Here is a 24,544-nt window from a genome sequence, read left to right on the forward strand (position 1 = left end):
GCATAGAGACTTTGACATTTCAATTTATATTTTACATTATATCTTTATGTTATGAACAATATTTCTATGAACTTATGTATTTCAATTTATATAATTTTGTTATCTTATTTGAATTAGAATGTTATTTATATTTTTTTCATACAAAGTAAACTCTTACGAGTTTACGAGTCGAGTTTACTGGACTCTCACGAGTTTACGTAAACTCTCGAGTTTGACAACCTTGGATATGAATGCTCTTATTTCATATCAATAATTCACGTTTTCCCTTTCAAGTTCTTTGTTTCCTCTCTTTCTTTTATGTCTCCAATCGTTTACACTGAAGTCAATTACACATCCATATGAAGTCTGCCAAGACCATGCGGACATGATCAAGGAACATTGACAAGAAAATAAAGTAAAAGAGCAAGCCTCAAGAGCCTTACTTGCCCACAAAAAGAGAGTCCCAAGTAAAATGGTCACCTTCCTTCCTATTCTTCCTTTGGAGTGACCCATAAAAACCTCTTGCCTTCTTCCCTCTCCACATGCATACACAACCCATGGGCCTAGGTTGAAGCGAGTTTATCATGTCAGTTTGTGTAAAACCTAGAAAAAATGAATTTATAAAAAAGTGATATGAATGTCAATTATATTTATTAAAATAATAAATAATATATTCAGTGAGTTTTGTTACGGGTTCGAGGTCATATATTCAATTATATTAAATGATCGTATGATATGTGTACATATGATTTGTTATGCATGACTTTGTAAAAAAGATAATTGTAGTTTGGTGTGTTGTTTGGAACTTTTCTCTAATGTGTTCAAGGTGCATTTTTTAAAGTGTATGATCAAATTAAGGTACAAAACAAAAATAAGACAGTCTAGGAATTAAAATAAAGTATTTTATTTAGGGATCAACCGAGATAATTTTATTTGAATACATTTTGTTATATTAGTCAAGTCTCAAAGAGATCGAAGATACAGTAGAAGGATATTATTTATTATCGAAAAAGGCTTAGTAGGAAACCAATATAGGAAGAGCTATCCCTTTTTATGTTTGGTGTGATGTTGTATGCAGTTTTATTAGCACGATCATTTTCTGCAGTTCTTATCGTTAAGGGACACGTTATTTTGGTTAAATGTCAAGCTATAATTATTGTTGAACTGTTTTTGTGTGGCCTTCGTGGTACCTTTGCTTTTTTATCCAATATTGTTGTAGTGTGGTGTATGTGCTCTGCGTGAATTTTATTTTGAGTGATGGCTGTTGTTTTTCATGTTTTAGAATTGTTGTTGCATGTCGTGGTGTAGTTTTTTTTTATTATTTTAATATATATTTTGTATAAGATTTATAAAAGTTAGTATGTATGATTTTGATAATGGATAATCATATTTTCACTTTTCTTTTTAACATTTTAACTCTGTCACATTTCAAGCATTGATTGGTACACATGGCCAAAATTAAAACAAACGAAAAATAACGTGAAAAATCCAAAATTAGGTATTTCAACTTCGTGTTTTCCCCTCATTCGTTTTAAAATTGCTTTTGGAAGTTGCGAGAAGGTTGTGCAAGTTCTTTGAGGGAGGGTTTTTCGTTTCTTGGTGGCTCTTATTCGTTATTAATCAATGGATGGCAGATGTGCGTTCGTCGAACCACCATTGAAGCATTGAACCATTGACGTGGGTTATTGCGGTTGGTTGTTGAGGTTTCGGTTTGGCTTTCTTCTTCTTGTTTGGTTAATTGGAGTTATTATGAATTCTTTTTATTTTTAATTGTTGTTGGGTGTAAAATTTTGATTTTTTGACATACAGTTCTTTTTTGTACATTGTTTGTGGTAGCGATGTAGGAGGTGTCAGTGGTTTTTTGTTTTCTGGTTGAGGGTTTTTGGGTCATTTTCTTCAACTTTTATTGTTTTTTACTCTGTTTATAATTTTTAGACTCCTTTTTTTTGTACTGTAGTTGTGCATTAATTTTTTAATGAATATTTTTTTTAATTAAAAATTATTGTCATGAACTTTGTTGACCTCGTTGAGCAAAAGTATAGTTGTAGATCCCCAGTTATTTGATCATTGGTGCAAACCTAATTATGCAAACCTAACTATGCAATAAGAGTCTTACATATTTAAGAGTCTTACATATTTTGGTTGATTAATGATGAAGTTGGTTAAAATGTGATCATTTATTGCCTGCATAAATGAGTTGGTTATGCATTAATTTGTCAAATGAATATTTTTACTTAACATAAATGAAGATCACAATTTGATTGCCTTTAATTTGGTTAGTAAGCAGGACTTGTAAAGTAGATTCGCGATCTTAATCATGAAAAAAGGTTTGGCAGAGGTTATGATGTTTGGCCACAAAGATGGGATAATGTGCAAAGTTCTAATTTCGCAGTCCCGTGTGTGAGACATGTGGGAGTTTTGGAGTTTCTCCTTCATTGACTCCTTGTTAAACTGATTTTTGTTGCCTAAAATCAAAACAAACTAAGTTTCCACACTAATGAAGTATAGGGACAACCTAGGTATCAATCCAAAGACTCAACTATAATTAAGTTCAGAACGTAGAGTTTAGTCTTGTATTTATTCACTAACTATTAACTCACAGGTGGGGAAAAGAAATTAAACAAACAAATTAAAAAGAAAAGAAGAAAATAAAATGTAAGAAAATACAACCTAAGCTAAACTATAGAATCTATGTATACAAATCTAAACAATAACTAAACTAACCTATAAATGCTATGAAACAATTATAAAAGAAGAATAAAAATAAACTGGATATGAAAACAAATGATGTATGAAATCAATTCAATAAAAATGAAAGATATATACACGTAACAGAGCCAAATGAAAGAATGGAAAATTTCATTATCTAAGCTAAACATCCTAACCTCTATTCACAAGAAATACCAAAAATAAAGGACTAAACAGGAAGCATTGGCTAAAACAGAAATTAGAAATAGAAACCTATTCTACAATTATCTCAATCAACATATTAACAATCAAACAGAAACTAACTAAAGTATGCAGGAAAAGTACCTAAATTCTAACTGATCAAAAGCAAAATAACACTCAAAAACAGAATTGATTTCATAGGTGAATTGGAGTGAATAAAAGAGTGCTTAGAGTTCTCAGGAAGACATCCTGTGAAGTTGAATCCCAATACAGGGTATTCTAGGTCATATTTCAGAACCTAATTTGACTCTTTCCACTAATTTGTCCAACCAATGTTCATTTGCCTATTAATCAATCTAAAATTCACAAACATAATTTAAATGTACAAATGATTGAGGATAAAGTTCTAATTACACTCAGAAAGACATTCTGACTAAAGTAAGCCCATCACAGGGTCTTATAGTTCATATTTCAGAACTTACAGTGGTAATTCCTACTCATTCTCAATCAATGCAAACCTAAACCTATTAAAAGAAACACAAATTTGAATCAATCTTTATGCATTGGACTCATCTCTGACTCGAGAAGACATCTCGATAAAGAATGCTCAATACAAAGTCGTTTAATTCCAAAAGGAATTATAGAATGCAGAGTGACAGAGTCCAAATCAATTTCTCAGCAAAACAAGAAACACAATCACACAAGAACACAAGAAAACAGAAACATCACAAAAATCAAACACATAATCATAAAAACTCTCAAAAATAGAACACATCAGCGAAAAAAAACATTTTATTAATGAGAAAAGAAGAGCACAAGAAAAGGTACCGAACAAAACTCGCAATCGAAGCCACCACGGGCTGTCACCACCATGAGTATGCGCTCCAAAAGCAAGGAGAACGAAAACCTACTCTATAGAAACCGTAAAAAAAACCTAATATACAAAGCGTAAAATTGTATTTGAAAAAGTGTGTAAAGTGTAAAGTGTCTCTATTACATGACAACAACACCCTTTATATAGGGTTGAAGAAGAAAAGAGAAAAGAAAAGGGGAAAAGAGACTTGCTTGCGATGCTTTGTGTTTCCCAATCGGACGACTCTTGTTCGCTTTCTGTCCAAACGCTCTGATCGTCTTCAGCTCTTCTGGTCACGTGCCAGTCAGCTCCGGTTAGCTCCCTTTTCTCGCCGGTCATCTTCTCCGGGCAGGGTCAGTCAGGATTGCGAGCTTCCTTCTTCTCCCTCGCTTCTCTCGCACTTTGCTCTGCCCTAGCTCTCGAAAGTTTCTTTTCTCAAATGGTCGAGTGTGCCTTTTCATTTTGCCAAAATAGAGCATAGTGCCAATGACCCCCTAAGGCTTCTGCACCTAAACGACATCGTCACACTAGGATGCAAGCCCAAATCCAATGGCCCAATTGCTTTTCAATAAATCTACAGCCTCCAAAACGCACAACATCTATTATCAAAATGCTGCGTTTCACAAGCGGCCAGTGCTATTTCAAAGGCCCAATTTGCATAAAAGAATCAATCAATAATTAAAGAAAAAGGGCATTTCAGAAATTAAAGAAAATAAAAGCCTATCTAAAAAAAATAAAGAAAATAATTCTTAAAAGAAATACTAATTTCCTATTTATGAACAAACACTAAAAAAATACTTCTAAAATCCTAATTTTAACTAAAATTCTACAAACTAAAGAATTTAAAGAAAAACGTAAAACTATCCTAATTCTAAACAATTAAGAACAAAGAGAAGCTAAAAAGGACTCCTAGTCACAGAAAAATATGTAAATTTGAGGAGTTATCACTCCTACTCTTGATTTTTTTCTTCTCTTTGCCTAACTCTTATTAGCTCTTCCTCAAGGACAGAAACATGGGCATCTATTTCATTTTCTCTTTGTTAGCATAAAACTTAAGAGAAGAAGTTTTGATGATGTCTCAAAGTCAAGTCTCAAGTGCTCTTGTTGCAAGAAGATCTTCATGAAAACTTGTCTTGTGCTAAAGTTTTTGTAATTTAGTATATTTATGTATAGGATGTGGTTTATCTTTGATTCTATGTTTTGTTAGCCTTAGGTTGCGTTAAAATTTGTTTTGAATCAGAAAACCTCATTTTATACTCAAGATAATTGATTATCAAATTATAATAATCGATGATCAGTAATCAATTATGACTTGCCATAATTGATTATCACGAACAATTATGAGAATTTTTAAGCAAGTTTTTTTATTGTTGTGCATTCATTAAATGCATAATTAATTACGATAAGTGGATAATTGATTATCACATTAATTAGTTGATAATAGATTTTCGACGGTGTCCTTGAGTGAGATCTCTATAAATTAGATTGGGAGTCTCGTTCTAAAATACGAAATACAACATATATAATAAGCTTATTTTGGAAATTATTATCTATAGTGTGTGGTGATAAGTGTTCTAGGGTTTGCGTAACCCTTGTGTTGTGGCTTTGAGAACTTGGTGTGTTGGCATAGAGCGAGAACTTTCACTGGAGTGTGATTAAGTGTTGTTGTTGTTGCTGAGTTGAAAGTCTGTCATCCTTTGTGAAGATTCAAAGGAGGTGTTCATCCTTTTTGAAGATTCAAAGGAGGTGGTCATCCTTCATGAAGCATTCGGAGGAGGTGTTCATCCCTTGTGGGTTACAGGGAAAGTGAGTTTCATCTCTTGAGGTAACAAGAGAGGTGTTCTAACCTTCAACTTGTTTATTTTCTTTGTGATTGTAACAATTTGTTGGTTAGTGCTAGTGAAGCCTTAATTCTCGGTTGAGATTAATAATTGGATGTAGGATCTCTGTGATTCGAACCAGTATAAAAATTACCTGTGCAATTTTCTCTCTTCCGTACTCTTTAAATTTGTTTAAATTGTTTTAAGGAATTTTTCTTTTCACGAGAAAATTATTAAAAGAACGATTTGCAATAAGAAACCAATTCACCCCTCTCTTGGTTTATTGAACGCGTTAACCATTCCGCTACACCACCCCTTGTGTGTTACAGGGGAATTGGGTTTGATCTCTTGGGGTAACAAGAGAGGTGTTGTAACTTTCAACTTGTTTATTTTCTTTGTGATTGTAACACTTTGTTGGTTTCTGCTAGTGAAGGTTAATTCTCGGATGAGATTAACAACTGGATGTAGGATCTCTAGGATCTGAACTAGTATAAAAATTATATGTACAATTTACTCTCTTCCTTACTCTTTAAATTTGTTTAAATTGTTTTAAGGAATTTTTATATTTACGAGAAAATTATTAAAAGAACGATTTGCGATAAGAAATCAATACACCTCTCTCTTGGTTCGTTGAACGATTTGCGATTTATTAAAATGTTTCTTTTTAATATGGTAAAAATAGGTTCGAATTAGGAAATGAGATTGAGCACCAAAGACTCCCCCCAAGACATCTAATCTGACCGTGAGATACAAGATGACAGAAGAAATAAATACAACTCAAAAGAAATACAAACAAATTAAAGGTCTTCATCCCAAGTGTTTCTCTCTTTTTCTTCTTGCCTCCTTGCAAGACAACAAGCTCCAACTAAGTCTCTACAATCTAGGATGCTACCTCAAGATGTTGGTTCACCTCAAAAGAGAACCTGCAACACAAATTAAATCAAAATTGAGAAGAAGCCAAGGAATAAAGTAATAAAAGGCTAAAATTAAAAAAATCTCTTCAACATGAGTTTTGGTTAGACAAAACTGAGAAGACCAAAGAAGACAAGAAAGAAATTAAATGGTTAGAAATAAAGGTTAAGCACACAAAAAAGAAATTACCTAAAGAAAGACACTAGAATATATACACAAAATAAAAAAACAACTAGAATCGATATGGGTGCTTGTTGTGTTTGAAAGTTGTGAATTAATGGTGCACTAAGGCCTCTCTTTTAGCATCAAAAGACAACACTCAAGTTGTTGGACACTCACATGCACATTTTTTTCAACATTTTTCTAGGCTCTTTTGGTACTTCTTTTGTAGCCTTTTCTTTTGATCTTTTAACAACTATTGTTTCACTCTTTTAAGTGCAAAATAAGACCACTACACACATAAAATAGATTATATATATTCTTGTGAAATCTCAAAAAGAACAAGAAACACAAAATGGAAAGAAACCTACTAGAATAAAAAATAGAATATGAAACTCAACAAAACATAATAGAAACTTCTAAGAACTTGCTAATGATGAACTAATGACAAATATGAACTATAAAATTAAAAGTAAAAGCACTCAAATGAATGTATATGGTGCAGTTTTAAAATCCAACTTGAACATATATTTGTGTGATTTTTCCAAAAGTTAAACTAAGAAGAAATGACATTAAAATGACTACACATAACTCTAGACAACATAAATGGATTTAAAAGTCAAAATTACCCAATCATGATGACAAAACCAAATATATAAATAAAGACTCAACAAAATATAAAAGCACACAAACACACAAAATATATGGAATCTTAGGCCAAAAGGTCGAATGGTTCAAAGAAAAGCAAAAACTAGAACCATGAAAAACAAAGATGAAATGATGGACAAACACAACAAGTAAGGAAACATATACGACAATATAGAAATGAAGAAAAAACCAAGGACCAAGATACTTAGCTCTTGTAGAACCAAAGTTTTTGATACTGAGTGATAACCTCCTCCTCAAGCTAGAATGATCTAACATATGAAGATGAGACCATAAATGTAAGTGTCCAAAATCAATGGGGTTGTATGGTGGGGATGCTCTTAGTTTGGAGGTTGGAAGGGAGGGATTGGTGATGTTTGGTGCTCTTAAGAGAGTTGGGCGAACTCTCAAAGAAGGTGGTTATAAGAGACCATATCGGATGCTCTAGCCATGACTTTGAGACAAGTAAGATGACACAATAAATTGAAAACATAACAATATTAATCTCAAAATTAATTTACATGGAGGGAGACACCTTTATTTATAGCCTTAAGGCGTCTCAAAATTTGAAGAAGAAAAACCCTAAACACCTAAACTTGGCTAGTTTGGAAACCAAGGCAAAAATCCTCTCCATTAGGAGGATGACATGTGGCCACTGACATGGGAGAAGCCTCTCCATTTTTAGAATGATACGTGGCCACTAGTTAAAGAAAATTTTCTCCATTGGAAGCATGACACATGGTCACTCTCTCACAAAGCCAATTTGGATTTACCTAAAAGCTAGATGATGATACCAAATCATGTATGCAACGATCGTCCAAATAGGTGTATAATAGTTTTTCAATTGAATGCACAACGATAAAGGAGGACACAAATTAAATCTTCTTTTTGGGGAATTAGACTAAAAGCTCCACCACCTATAATTTAATTTAAGTCTTTTCTTCTTCTTTATTATATCAATAGTGTCCATGATGCCGATGATGGTTCCTCTTCCAAATTGACCCCTAAACAAAGCACCGATTATTATTTTTTGCTTTACGTTCAAAAAGTCCCAACTTCTTGTTGTGTGAAGACTGAGAATTTTATTTGGAATTATACGGACAACCCCTGGAAAATCTACATGTAAATAATGTAGACAAGGAGAGAAAGTTATTACTACTTGCTTGGGAGAGCTTTGATTGAGATGTGATAAAGTTCTCATTCTAGGAAAACAAAACATTCAAATACTCCACCAAGAACTCATCATTTACAAATCTCGTAGTACCCCAACAATTGAAACTTTGCACCCAAAAAGCACAACAACCACAAAATGATCAACAAAAGTTCAAATCACAGTTAACGGTATCAACAACCCCTAAATGGTAAAAAAATTAAAAACAACTCAAACCCATCGAACAAGAACAAAGGATTACTGAAAAGAACAACGAGAAGCTTCAAAAACCAAGTCCAATGATGATTTCGCCCTTAGTTGGTGCTTTGGAATGGTGGCGGTCAAGACTCCAGTTAATGGCGGGAGTCCGGTGAACGGTGAATAGTGAATGGCGGCGGTCATACGGCAGACGCTACAATGGCGACACTCCGACGGACTGCAAACTTCGACAATGGACCGCGACGATTGTGGAAAAAGGCACAAAAATGAGTGGATGGGAGGGAAGTCCTTCTCTCTAGGGTTCTCTCTAAGGTTGTCTCATATTTTAATTTTGAGATCAAAAAATAAAACTCACAACTTGAAATCCTGTCCAATTTTGTTTCCACGTCATTTTTTTTTCTATTTTCTTTTCTATTTGGACCAGTGAAATTTCGACACATGACCCGTCTCAAAATATTGTTAAACGTTGTCAAAGTATCTTATTATTGCTTTTGAAACATAAAAACTACATACCCCTACATTTTTATCATACAAAAAATTTGAATTGGTACTGACAGGCCAAATTCATAATTGGTGTTGTCAGAGCGAAAGAAAAAAATGTGAATGGTGACATGAAGAAGCTTTTAAGAGCTCATGGCAATCATCATTCCTCCACCCATATTCCTTCCTTATATATACCTATCTCATTATTTTGCACACCTTCAAATATTTTCTATATTTTCTATGAAATATATAGATTTTGAGGTATACTCGTGAACAATCATTTGGTAACTTGTCCCACCCATAATAACGTAGGCAAAAGTAAAAGCAAAATCAAACAACAGTGTACGGCTTCAAGACTGGAGAATATGGCTTCTCTTTTGCTTTTTCTTTTCATACTTATGTTTTCTTTACCTTTTCATTCATAATAAAATGTATCCAACCAAATCTAGTGCTCACTGTTAAATCCATCACATAAAACAGTGAAAAGTTTAATGGGTAATGATGTATACATATTTTTATTATTATTATAAATACTTGTTCTATGTATATTTTCTATATTTGTTCACTTCTTTATTGCGTCTTTCTTCCCTTTTTCTTTTTGTCTTTGTATACATTATCGACACTGTTTACAAACCATTAATCAAAAAAGTGAAAGGATTAATGATCTTGCATTGTTTTGTTAAAGAGTTCTAAATTGATACAGTGTGATGTTTAAGTTCATAAAGTTTATGACTAATGTTTTATTAAAAAAAATATTTTTTCATCAAATTAAGTTGATATGAAGTAAACTTTAAGTATTTGAGTTATAAGATATTTTTTTAAAATTTTAAAAGCATCTCTTTCTATTAACAACTGGGTAAAACGTTATTAAAGTATAAATTAATAGTAATATAACTTAATGAAACTACACAAAATAAATTGAATTATAGTGATAACTATTGCAAAAGAAATAACTTAATAATAATTATATCAAAATAAAAAAATGAAATTAGTCTTTTGATTCTATTTTACATTTAATTTAAATTTAATATACTTCTCTCTCTCTCTCTCTCTCTTAGGAGTATTATCTTAAGAACATAGGTTAGCTTGTGTAGTTGTTTTCTTGTGAGTGGACAGATTCCTTAGCCGAAAGAAAGCTTCAACAGTAAATTGTAATTTTGGTTCATGTATATTTTTTGTTTTTAATTTTGAGTTGTATTTTAAGTCTCATATTTTAAAAAAAATTATAGTTTAATCCTATCTTTAATTCTGTATATTTTTACTTTAATTAAAATCTAAATTGAACATATATTCATTTCAGGTGTTATCAATGAAAGAATTTAATTAATTAAATAAATAAATGCGTGAAAAAAATTAAATAAATGCAAAGACTAACATTGTGTAAAAGTAAATAAAGGAACTAAAACTACAGATAAAAAACTTAAAAAAGAAAAAAAAAATGTAGTAGAGAAAACACTACAAAAAGCACTAGTAAGCTACTAAAGTTAATTGGTACATAAAAAATTAGGAAAGCCTAAGAATTTTGAATTTTCATTTTTTTTTTCAGACGAATTCCGGTGATATGGGATGAGGCCAAAGGTGCCCGTGATGCTTTGAATACTACGATGTAAACAATAATCTAAAATATAAAGGAGAAGTTGCAGTTAGAGTTTCTTATCAATTAAAAAAGTAATATAACATTGAAAATCATAAGAAAATGAATAAAATTTAATTAGCATATACACTAGTATTAGTGAGTAGAACTTTTATAGTGATATATCCTTAATACTATAGGGATGTTATAAATGATAACTAAATCTCTCAGTTATAATGACAATATAAGTAGCAGGGATATATGTTTATAAAATCCTAGAGAACAAAAAACCTATGAATTAATATTTTAAACTATTTATTTTAAAAAATATTTTTAGAATGGTGTGACAAACACAAGTACTAATTCTAAAGTACTAAGTCATGTTAATTTCGGACACTTTCATGGTAATACAACCATATTGTATCAATTAAAAGTTTGACATTACGGAACATGTGCACATGAATCAATTAACAGTGTTGTTTCAATTCAATCAATAGTTCTGAGTTCAAGTATTGAGTTCGTAGTTGTGTCAAAACAAATTAAAACAAAAAGTTTTTTTGGCATTATAAAACTTACTACCATGGAAATACTTTCTGATCCACGATAAAATATTATTATATATTGTAATAGTTGAAATAATTTGGAAATGTAAATATGATATAATAAAATTATAACTCTATACCGCACTTTCCGCTGAATGCATGGAAAGAAGAGGAGGGTAGGGAACCAAGAAAAAGTGATAGAAATTAAGAGGAAAAATGATTATAAATTAACTGAAAAAATTAACATGCCTGGATCATATGCTCCATTTTTGTGCATGGTTAGAAAACTTAGCCAATTTCGTCATGCTACAAATATGCATTGCAGGGTGAGTGAAAAGTGTGCATTAATTTATTTTAACCTAAAGGCTAAAAGCCTATTTGTACTAAAATATGCTTTTTTTTCACTGGAAATTCTCCTTTTTAAGCCAAAGGCATGAAGCACAACACATCAGAGATGAAACAAACTGTGCAATAATGGACTCCAAAGCTTGTCCTTTGCTTTGCCCCCACTACTCCACAACCCTCCTTCCTTTTATCAAAAATTAAAGCCACCATTTTTAAAAGGGGTCAGCTTTCAGCATTCAAAAGAATATGCATGGATATCTCTCCTTTAAACCCTTCAATAGTTTTCTAACAGCAAACTTTTTAGCCCTCATCAACCACTCAATACCCACCTTTTCCTATCTGCAAAGTTTCCAGATACTTAATTCTGTTCCTCCAATTCCAACTTCAGCATCTTACATCTTTTTCTTTTAGTGCTATTTCCCCTTTCACATACACAAACAATCAAAAAGCATCATATACTTAAACTTCACAATTAAATATCAACTCAAGATTTTTTTCACACTACATTTACTAAAATATCTCTCTCTCTTTCTCTCTTTTTCCTTTTCTTCAACACATTAATTATTACTCTCTTTGTCTTCCTTGCAAAGTGTACATTCTCAAATGAGTGTGGAAAAAACCATTTTCATTGAATACTTGTCTTCAAATCAAATCCACCTGTTGATTGATGAAGTGTGGCAAATGGTTTTGCACACCAACACCGAGGAAATCTCTGAATTGCCCCCCTCCATTTTCTTCATTTAGTACGTGTCTACGTTTGGGAGGGTGCATTTGTGACAAGTCACGTGCAGAGTTATCTGGTTCAGTCCCAAGTGTGCTCAGAACTAAACTTGAACCGTACATGCCACCGAACTTGTTACTGCTATCCCCATCTTGTCCTTGAACACTGCTACCACATTTCAAACCTATGCTACCAAGCCATGAAGGATCACTTGAGCTTGATCCAATCTGAGCAGCTTTTTGCAACAAAGCTGTGGCTGACATGTTTGCTGAAGAACATGTTTGATGGGGTTGGTGTTGGGAACTATACAAAGAAGGAACACTCGAGTTTCCTAGGGGGAGTGATGTAGTTGTGCTTGTTGTTAGCTTTTGGATGTTACTGTCATTGGAAAGTTTAGTCCTGAACACCCAGCTTAGTTGATAGTTTGAAGGTGGAAAATTTGAGCATTGGACCAGTGAGTTGCCACCATATGCCGTGGCTGAGCTTGTAGAAGACCCAAGTTGATGAATCTCACTCAAATTGTTATTGACCATTGTTTCTTGAGCCTGAGGAGATGATGTTTGACCCATCCAAAGGGGTAGTCCCCTAGATGTTTGATTGCTTGTTTCTTCTGTGCTTGAAACTGGCTTGAAAATTGAAGAAAAATGGGTTGCCATGTTATGACCTAGGGAAGTTCCAATCACGTTGTAACCAACGTTACCCCCTAAAGAAGTGTTCATGTCTGATGATGCATTTACTCTTGCTGTTTCTTCTGCCAAAGCATCACAGAAGGCCCTGTGAGTGATGAAACTGTCCCTCCTGCTCATAAGAAAAACAATAATATGAATAAACAAATAATAATAATCAAAAGAGACGACAAATGTAAATGTGTTTGTTTATCACTGTAACAATCATCCCAGTGTATAGCACAAAATAGTAACAAAGTAAATATCAGTGGCTAGATTATTTCTCGAAACCTTAAACACACGCTCAAAGTTTATGTAATCTATGATTTATAGTAATAAAATGCTGCTTCTTCATTTTGGTGCATTGTAATTCGTGACACTGAAAACTCACTGAGATACGTTGGTTTCTCTCTTTCTAATTACTCAAATAATGCTATTTGGTAGCATCGATTGTGGTAACAAATAGTTAGTTTTGGATTTTAATGCAATATTCGCACGAAGGTGAAGACAATTCAACAAAAGTACAAAATGGAGTATATAACATGATAACATGACTAAGACATTATGACTTGTGCGATTACTAACTAGCCTATAGGGGTTATAGCCTCAAACTATATATTGCCAAGGAAAAACTGAATTAACAATTACATAATAGGTAAGAACTTTTGTCGTTTAGGGCTAAGGTTTATCAAAAATTTGTGTGGCTTCCTTTGTTTTGAACTAACCTCGTTCTCTTTTTCTCTCCAGAGAGAAAAATAGAAAGCATCAACCAGAGAAAGAGAGAGAGAGAGAGAGAGAGTTGGATTTAGAGTACTATATATAGTCATGTATTACCACTTTTACAAAGAAGAAAACTTGATCCTGTGAGAATGGTAAGAGATTTGGCATGAGAAAATTCAGACGAATAGGTTAGCTAGTTACCTTGAAAAGATAGTTCCACAGTCACATTTATATTCTCTGGTGCCACAGGTCTTGGAGTGTGCTTTCCAATCCGACTGCACGGCATAACGCTTTGAGCACTTCTCGCACTTCCACTTCTTTTCACCGTGCTTTCTGCAAAAGTGCTTCTTTATCCCAGTTAAATCTCCAAGAGCCCTTGAAGGGTCATGGTGGACACAACTCTTCTCTGGACACACATAAACCCTCTTCCTTGCTTCCTTCCCCGTTCTCTGCTTAAGCTTCCAAGGAAGGTTGTGTCCTCGTCGATGGAGCTGAAGATTTTGATCCCTCTGGAAACCTTTCCCACAAGTTTCACACAAGAATCTGTTGGTAGCCATGAGTGTCTTTGGTGATAAGGCCACAACTTCAGCTTCAGGATCTGCGCATATACAAAGATTCACATGTTAAATCATTTCTCCAACCCTTTGCTTTAATCTTGATGAAAAAGCAAATTATAATTCTGAATACACACTGCAACATCATAGAATTGGTGATGGAAGCTGTTTTCTGTCATTAACACTCATGCCAAAACAAAAGTAGTGAATTATTTAAAAATTTTAACTTTTATTGTAATGATACCAATGGTGATAAAGCTTATGCAAGAGATAGCAATGAAGAGAAAATAGAGAGGTTGAAGATGAAAGAAGCAAGCATGCCTGGGTTTCCTGGGAGGTTCCTCTTCCTCTTCAAAGCAGGAGGAGGATTGTTAGTATTTGATGCAGCAGAAGCAGTTAGGTTGTGAGGGAAAGCATTTGTGATGATTTCTCCTTCATCGATCTTTCTCAGCATCTTGAAACTGTTTGTGATCAGATTCTGAGTTTGACTGAAATTACAATAAGAAACTCAGACACAGAGTTGAGTGAGGGAAGAAGTATTAGTGACTGAATTAAGAGAAAACCCAAGAGAATGGGCAGGTAGGCTTGTTAATTATATATGCCTCCAACCCTAAACAGCACAAAGTGATATATGCAAGATGGGATCTCTCTCTCACACACACTCACTCTCTCTCTCTCTCATGTAATTTGTGTTGATTTAATTATCTACTTTTTAGGTGGAATATGATAAAATAAAATAAACGAAGATGCTGTTGGAGGCGGTGAAAAGTTAAAGAGGAAAGAGAGTGATATAGGAGGAGGCAAAGAATGGGAGAAGAAGTGAAGCAAAGGTGTATGATGACACATATGATGAGATGGGAAGAAAGTTAATCTCCATTGGAATGATTATCCCATAATTGTTCTTGTTTTATGGTTTATTTTAATCCTCTCTCATCCAATAAGCTTTTCTGGTAGTTTGTTTATTTTAATGTAAGAAATATCCCTATGTTTTTACCACGGATATATGGTGTGTGTATGTACAGTGGTATAGTAATGGTCAATTAGGTTGAAAGCAGAAGAAAGAGAGTGAAGCAAGATGTATGGTATTTCATCGCTTTAGTTGTGTAAGATGTACCCATCAAACTGTCCCATCCAAATCATTCCAAGTTTTGTATGTTTTACAAGTTTTTAAACTTTTCTTTTTCACAAAGTTATCTTTTAGCTTTTTCATTTCCATTTTAACAACACAATAAAGCAAATGACATCTACTAAAAATTTACTATTAATTAGCCTTCACCAATACATCTTTTTTTTCGTAATAAAATTAAACTGTTGTTATAAACACTATACACAATATGTTGATGATAAGATTAAACTGTTGTAAAAATAATCATTTATAACATTTTTTTCAATGTGAATTTTTTTAAAATTATTTTAGAAAAAGGTTAGATAATTTGAAATCACTTTTTTAATAATGGTTCTTTGTCCATTTTTATTTAGAAATAGAGAAACGATAAGAATTATAAAGAAAATCATCATTAAAAATGGGATATAAAATTTTATAATTAATTTAATTTTGAAATTTCATATTTTTGGCAATAGTTTTATGTCAACTATATAGTTCGTCAAAACTGGAGAAATGCTGACAGTTATCCTTATAGGTGTCATAAAAATGAAAAAAGATGACAATGATAACATATTTTTATAATAACAGTTCTAAATAAATTGTCATTATATTTATAAATAAGAACAAATATAAAAATAATCATAATAGAAAATGATATTATATTTTTAACAAAATGTTTTTCTTTCACTTCTCTCAATCGATTATTCTTCTTCCACAATGTTGGATCTCTTTGTAGGCCTTCATTGTCACCAATTGTTTCGGTTGTGCTGTTGTTGACTCCATGAGAAGAAGAAGAAGGTTGTCCTTACTATGTTGTTGTTGCTATAAAGACAAGAACAACTGTACCAAAAGAAGAACAGTTATGTCTCAACGAGAAGAAAATTAATAGTTATGCCGCTATTGCACCTTGTGAGAGAAAGAAGATTTTGCCACCATCTTATTGTGTCAATAAAACAATAACATTTTTTCTCACAATCGTCATCACAGTTAACAAAAACAAGACAGATGATTATACTAAATTTTAATAGCGGTTAGTATAATTTATTTTTTTATCAGTAAAACAAATATATTAAACAAAGACAGTTGAGTTGTTCCAACCCATACATAAAGCAATATATATAAAAAAAATGAAAAGACTGCAATATAAATTGGCAATAATCCCATTGAAGACTAAAATATATATTGTATTTAATATTCTACAACAATCTAAAAAAAGCTATTAAAAAATTATCTTATTCAAATATAGTCCCAATATAAATTGAAATTAATATATAATAATTAAAAATGTATATTCTAAAATAATAAATAAAAGACAAATCAAAAAGGTAAATTGGGACAAGTACTTGAAATGTAATCCAAACTTATCCAAAAAATACGGTAGCTTAGATCTTATTGTAAAAGGCGAATCCATCGAAATTAATTTAAAGTGAGACATATTATTATTTTCTTTAGGTTTATTGACCTTACAACATTTTGTTTTAGGTTTTTCCTTTTGTAAGTTTGCAAATATTCATATAAAACTTGCCAAGAATATAGAAAATTGTTACACCATACAATTTTCTTTCCCTTCCACCAAAATAATAATACAACTTTCTTTAGATGTCTCCAGTCGAATTGAAATAATAAAAGAAAAAGTAAAAACTAAATTTGGCACCGACATATAAGGATCTGTTTGTTTTATTCATTCAACAAAATTTACACACTTTACAATGTAAATCAGATTTCAAACCTCTTTTCTCAAAGCCAAAATTTTCTTTTTCAAGATAGGATTTTCGTGAATCTCTTACACTGACTGAATCTACGGCTTGAGTATCAAATTCGAATGTTGCATATATATATATAACTGATAAATATTTGAAAAACTTCTGCCATTTAAAGTAATTGTACCAGTCTGAGAACAGAAATTATTTATTTCTAACAACTATAAAAAAAAAAGTTGATGGAGTACAATTTACTTTTGATATAACCATGCTTCTGTAGAACTGGTTGTTCATGAAACAGTTTTTCTGCATAACTGGTCATGTGCTGCTAGATTAACATGACAGCTTGAAATCTTGAAACTGCAGTTACTAAAATCAGAGGCAAGTCACGTTTCTATCCCACAGAGAAAAATCTTTGAGTCTAACGTATGACGAGTGTGACATGGAAAGAGAAACCTTCTCAGTGACAAACACTTTTGTTTATTAATTTAACGTTGATGTTTGACAAAAGGAAAAATATAGCTGGAGTCTCTTTTGAAGCTGGTCAAAAAGAAAGTGCAGGTCATTCATTGTTTGTCATGTTGAAGAAGATTGATACCATATATTGAAATACGCCAATTGCATGGCACAGGATTGAAAGGAAAGGGTGAGAAGTAATTTTCCATTATGAACATTGAACAGCTAGGTAGCTACCCTCTTCATTGGTTTGCACTATTCTTAGAAAACAGCCATGCACGTGTGATCATGCACTCGTCAAAACTGTGTAGGGGAAAAGAAAAATCCAAAGGAAACGACGAAAATAACACAGAAAAGGGAATAATCGTCCAGATCATAACATGACCATGTCTCACTTTACTCAATTCTTGTTCTTATTAATGGTTTTTCTTTCGTAATATTCATCTCGAGAACACTAAAACACCCATTAAATATGATTTTATCTCAAATTTTCATAATTTTCAGTTTAAAACTTTAAACTAGTGAAGTTATATATATATATATATATATATATATATATATATATATATATATATATATATATATATTAATAGGCAAATATTAGTTATTAATTAAGAAGGATATTTGAACTTATAACCTTTTCCACCTTCCATTCCAATTTTTATTAAGTTAATTTTATAATTTTGAGTCTTCATTCTTCTATAATTAACATTTGCTAAATATGAGACTTAAACTCCATCATAAATATTCAACATAAATAAAAATAAATATATTATTATTAAGTCAATTTTATAAAATTAAATTAATCCTAAATTTTTTTATCTAACTCTTATTATTGTCGTTATTGTATCTATTATAGATATATTTTATCATTTACTATTACTATCATCACATCATTGTGTGATGTAACGAAGCAGATGAAGCATAATTTTTAGTTTCTGGACTTTGAAAATATCAAACATTTTATTACGGTATATACAGGAACCATACCTTTTCTTCTGCCAATTGTTTTGTTTTGTATAGATATTTTACTTTTTAGCTTTTTCTCGGCATCTTTAACGTACTGTTTCTTTTTCTTTTAAATAAAGGTTTTATCTTAGTCAGCTGGAAATGTTTTAACTTGAGAAATAATGTATATGTATAATGGTTTGAAAAGAAAGACACCATGGTGTTTCTAGTAATAACTATTTATATATAGAGAGAGAACAAATTGATTGTCTTTTTTAATTAATTTATTAATAAGGTATATACTACTATAAGATTAGCATGGGAATGAAACAAAAGTCTTCCCCACTATCGTAAACCATACCACCACAAAAGGAAGAAAAAAAGGGAAAGAAGTTTGCTTACCCTCAACGCTATGCTTCTTTTTGTTTTCTCTTTCTTTTCATAATATAAGTATTTAAATCTAATTGAAATTCATTTGGGGAGTAAGAAAATATACAATCATTGAATAAAAAAATTTATTTTACTTACTAAATTTAGTATTTTATGTATAATTTAACTCATTAAGTAATGTAATAACTTTCAATTATCGTAGTTTTTTCATATTTATATGATATTAAAACTAAACTACCTATATTAATTAGTGTTTGAGTTAATAGAAATGTAGTTGGTGGTGGTCTATAAAAGAGGCAAAAAAAAAAATAGAATAGTTAGTATAAAAATGGAAGGAGACAGCCAGCTGACAAAGGCAGTGAATTTTTGGAAGTTTGAGCAGTCGTCTCCTTCTGGGCTGACTTCTACTATTAATTTTTCTAATCCTTAATCATAATCTAATCATGTTTTTCTTTTCTAACATTTTTTATTATAAATCTTTGGAGTTTTGTTGTTGAACTGTGGTGGCACTAGAATATTCTCTACCCTTCAACGCTTCACCCAAAGACTCCAACTTTCAAGGCCTCGTGAGATTCCAATATTCAAACTCCATAGGGTCCCCCCACAAATTAAACCCTCCCTCTCTCTTTCTACCTTAATTAGCATCGTTAATTAAAAACACTAACAATGTTTTGAAAAAAAAATTAGGAAAAGCAAATTGTTGTCAACAACAAGGCTATGTTCGTTTCTTACTGACATTTTGTCATTTTGTCCAATTTTAAATCTATAAGATCGTAACTAATGCTTATTTTGCCTAAGCTAAAACAATTAACATAAGTTTAAATTATAAGCTATTAGTATTTAAAAAGGGTAGAATTGTAAAGTGGAAAATTCAACTAGTTAGACATGGCTTAATTAAATTGGAATAATTGTCCAATAGCACTGTTAGATCTGGGATTCCTGTACAGGAACCCACATGCTTCTGTTTATGAAAAGCTGGAGAATATGTGCCCTTTTTTTACGTTACACAATTAATAATTATTTTCTTTAATATTCTTCCGTTTCCTTTATTTTTATTTTAATTTTAGGTCATTTTCTATACACATGTCAAGGTGGTAGAAGAACTTATTGCGTTTTTAGCCAGCCAACTTTACAGGGGAAAATAAGGCAGCACATGAATATTCTTTCGGATTTGCAAATGTGTACTTCACTTTTCGAGATATTCTTGGTTTCTTTATAATGCATAATTGCATCACTATGTTTCTTCGTTACAATAATAATGTAACAGAACAAAGTTTCATAATCTTGTTTTCAATTTTCAAACGTATCGTGTGTACCATGTTCTCGAATATATCGTTGCGTTACAATTCTGGATTTTCTAAATGTGTTTATGCGAATGAACTTAATTTTAGAATGCGTAATTTTACGAAATTTATTTTGATTTGTGTAAGCGAGTTTAAAGAAAAATAAATTACATATGAAAACCTTTACATATTAGTCTAAAATGATGTGAAAAGATTTCATCACATCAAGAGACAAAATGATGACAAACTTATGTCAAAAAAAAGGGTGTTCAGACTTTCTTTAAAAAGTATTCACTCAAAAATCGGAAAATTATAAGAACTATAATTAGCGAGTTAATGAAGGAGATAATGTGACAAAATGAAGAGTGCAGATTTTCCTTTCATATATATATATATATATATATATATATATATATATATATATATATATATTTTAAATTCGTGATATTTACATGCTAATAAGTGACACTAAAATAAACTTCTTTTTTTCTTCTTTTACGAATTTGAGATAACAATAAACTATACCATGACGAATTTTAGGATTGCTAATATTGTGACTATGTTTGGATAATAAATTTTTGTGACAAAATTAAGTTATAGCTATTATAATATTGATGATGTAAATTTGTGAAAGATAAAATTATTATTGAGTATTTCTTACTAATCTTTTTGAAAAATATAATAATAAATATTTTACGTGACTACATATGACGATCATGAATGTATTACCACAAAATTTTTTAAATATTTAGTGGAAATTAATCAAAATTAAAAATTCATTCAAAGTGAATGAAAGCATTGACTCTTATAAAAATGGAGTGAACTCACTTAAAGCAAGCTCATGCTTTCATTAAACGATAAGACTTAAATAGTAACATCATCGTTAAACAATGTTAGTTCATTTTTTAAGAGGTTATTTTTTTTTGAAAATATTTTGTTTTGCTTTCTCAAATTTTGAAAAGCTTTTGACAACTATGAGGAATTAGACATCAACTCATTATATGTTTCAATAACAGAATGAAGATCATTGAAGTCTACCTCTTCGTCAAAGTCATCTAACGATCACTCATTGAGTTTGCCATTAGACACATTGACTTTTTCTTCTTCATCTTCATATTCAAATGAGCTTAGATCTTCCCAAGTACTTAATGCTACATCCTCTAACTTTACTGAATTCTTCATATGTTATTATCAGCATGTCCTATACACTACAAGAAAATAGCTAGTTACCCGCAGATCATTATATACGGATTAGATCGGTATGTAATAAACATATTATATACAGATCTTATATACGGATATTGGGAAATCCATTATATACGGATAAATCCGTATATAATGAAAAAAATATTTATATACGGAGGATCCGTATATAATTGGCGTACGTAATGTTGGCGCCTTTGAGCGCGAAGCTTTGTAGGGATAGTCCGTATCTAATATCCGTGTATAAGCTGAATTTAGAAAAAAAACAAATAAAAATTAAACTAAAAGCTCCAAAATTTCCCCCCTCTGTCACTCTCGAAAAAAACACATCTTCTCCCTCTTCTCGAACCTCTCCTCGAACCTTTAGTCCACTTCTCCCTCTTCTCCCTCTTCTTGAACCTTCAGTCTACTTCTTCACTGCACTCTCTTCTCCGCTGTCAGTCCACCTCGCCGGCAGCGAGCCTCTAGTTCAGTGAAACCCGAGCTCCACCTCACCGCTCGTGATTTGTGTGGATTCAGATTTGATTTGTCGAACACGGTGAGTAATCGAAGCTTTGAGGATTATTTTTGTTTTCGTTTTCTCTTTTTGTTGTTTGGAGGTTTGAAATTGCGACTTTGGAAACCCTAGGTTGGTTTCTTCGAAGTGGAAGAGATAAGATCGAGCTGCTATTGCCTTCTGCATTTGGTAAGTTTGAATTGCTTATATTTTGGTTTCATTTTATTGGCTGTTATTGAAAATGGGTCTTGACCAAAACTAGTCACTGAAAATGGTTTGCTTCGTTTTGGGTGCTTTTATTGCTTTCAGATATTAGTCATCATGGTTTTGACAATCATGTTATTGGATCCTATTTTGTCAAAAAAGTGGTAACATGGTTTAAGTTTGTCATCCTCTGTTTGAAGTTATTTCCTGGTTAGGTCATGTAATCATTAGTCATAGTGTTCTCTTATAGTTGTGCAGCTGACACTATGGCCCTTATATTAGTTTCTCTCAATCTTTTCCTTAGGCAGAATCCATCTTGCAAAGGCTCTTCTGTTTGCTTTTGTCTTACATTCATTTTCAAATGTGATTTGGAGGTGGTGGTGTACGAAGGTGTGATTAGGGAAAAGGCAACAAGCAAAGAACATTGTCCACAATTCTTGAAAGGTATGCTTAATGGTATAGTCCTACTATCTTTCAACTAATAAATAGTTTTGTCTCTCACCTCTCATGTGATAATTAACTTCTAAACACCTATATATTCATATTGACTGGACTTTTTTACAATTTTAGATTATTCTGGAAGGCATGCTGCAACTGTGGGATCTGTACTAGTTAGTAACCTTAAAACAGGATTTAGAAAAGGAGATTCAGATCGTGTGTAGGTATATTTCTTCCCTACCTTTGGTTTTGTTGATGAATATTATTTTAGTCAGTCTCTCCTGTTTTGTCTTGACTCTGAACTATGCTAATCATCAGGTAAAAAGTTTCCCGCATTTTCTAGTAAAATAGTGACATCAAAACTCAAGTAAGTGGTTCTAACCTTTTATTTGTATTTAGTGTGGGGAGGTAAATTTTCCTTGTGATTGTTTGATGTTCAATTGCATTGTGTCATTCTCGTTAGTCTCTGAAATTTGGTTATGGATGTAGTAAAGTATGTTAGTTTTAACATGTGTTGTTTCTATTTTAGTTAATTTGTAGTTTGATGTTCTGTTTTAAATTGATATACGATTCTGTAAACATATTCCATATCATAAAAACTTTAAATTAAATGATGTATTACTTATCAAAAGAAATTAAATTAAATGATGTAATAATAATGATCATACTAACATCGATACAAAATAAAGAAAAAAAAAGAGTAGAGTTTAATCTGCTCTTGAACATTGAATTAAGCTAACAAAACTGATCTTTGGTCAGTTATAGCTATCAAGTATCTGATTTACACAATACATATACATATATATATATATATATATATATATATATATATATATATAATATGAGAGAGATATATATAGAGTGAGAGTAAAGATGTTACAGAAGAGGAGTTGAATTGATTTATTGGTTACGTTTAGAATGAGAAGTAGTGGGAAGGAAAATATTGGTAGAAAAGAGGTAAACAGGAAGTGATATGGATTTGGATTGAAAATGATGAGTTAGGTATAATGGAGATAGTTATTACAGTTAGAGTAGTGTTAAGATAAAGATACGTTGGTGTGTTTAGTTTCCATCTTTATCTTCTTTTTCTCTCATCCCATCAAACTATAAAAAATAAATAAATAAAAATTTATACTATGTTGTTATATGATATCTCAAAGCAAAGAAAAGAGCCTGAGCAATGATTCCTCAAGATAATGCATCCATCTCTTCTCTTCACCTTGATTGTTGAACACAACTTAAACCTAAATTTTACAAAACCAAAACAATATATTCTGCATGAGTAATATCTAAAATAAAATTAATATTACTTATATATATATATATATATATATATATATATTCACCAAATAAAGACAAAAATACGCATGAAATCCTTTAAAATTTGACCTTAGTATGAGCAGAGGATAATGTAATACTGATATCTCAAGAGATAGAGTGTTATATACTGTTTCTTTTGTTAATCTGCAATGAAGAGATTAATGGTTTTTGTTGGCATTTATTGAGTTGTTGTGAGATTCCATTTAATTGTGTGAAATGGTGTTCTGTTTTCTCTCTAATGTTGCTTTCAATGTTGTTAAACAAGTCTCTCTGTCTTCCTTTCGTTTTTTATTATAGAAAACCCTTTTAATTGTTACTACATATTTAAAATATATCAACTCATACAAGATTTTTCTTAATTTTTTTTTGCTTTTCTTTCTTGCATTATTCTCTGCCTATTATTCATTTGTACTTCATTTCTTCAGATGCCCTCATTTCAGTTTCTCTCATTCCCATGGTGGCTATTCTGATTCTTGATCTGTTTCATGCTTTTGTTATGTTTTCTTGGACTTGTGATGTTTTCTTGGATTTTAGTCAATGATTTTGTTTTCTTTAATTTATTTATGTTTCTTTTATTCTATTTTCTGTATTTAGCTTTTATAGATATATTTATTATTCTTTTTGTCTACTGTTGGCTATCATGCCTTCTGCCATATTTTTATTGTAGTTTTTTTGGCTCACCACCATAGGCCGTCATCAACAATTGATAACGTTGGTTCAATTTTGTTTTGTGCTCAATATATGACATGTTTAAAAAATTCTTGCACATTAG

General features: G+C 31.5%; 1 pseudogene; it reads right to left on the reverse strand.

Moving 5' to 3' along the window:
* Positions 1-12,025: 12,025 nt before the first annotated feature.
* On the reverse strand, positions 12,026-14,914 carry LOC108339758 (zinc finger protein NUTCRACKER-like; annotated as a pseudogene).
* Between the last annotated feature and the right edge of the window lie 9,630 nt (positions 14,915-24,544).

The sequence above is a fragment of the Vigna angularis genome, chromosome 5, assembly GCF_016808095.1.
Source record: "Vigna angularis cultivar LongXiaoDou No.4 chromosome 5, ASM1680809v1, whole genome shotgun sequence".
In the NCBI taxonomy this organism is placed as follows: domain Eukaryota; kingdom Viridiplantae; phylum Streptophyta; class Magnoliopsida; order Fabales; family Fabaceae; genus Vigna; species Vigna angularis.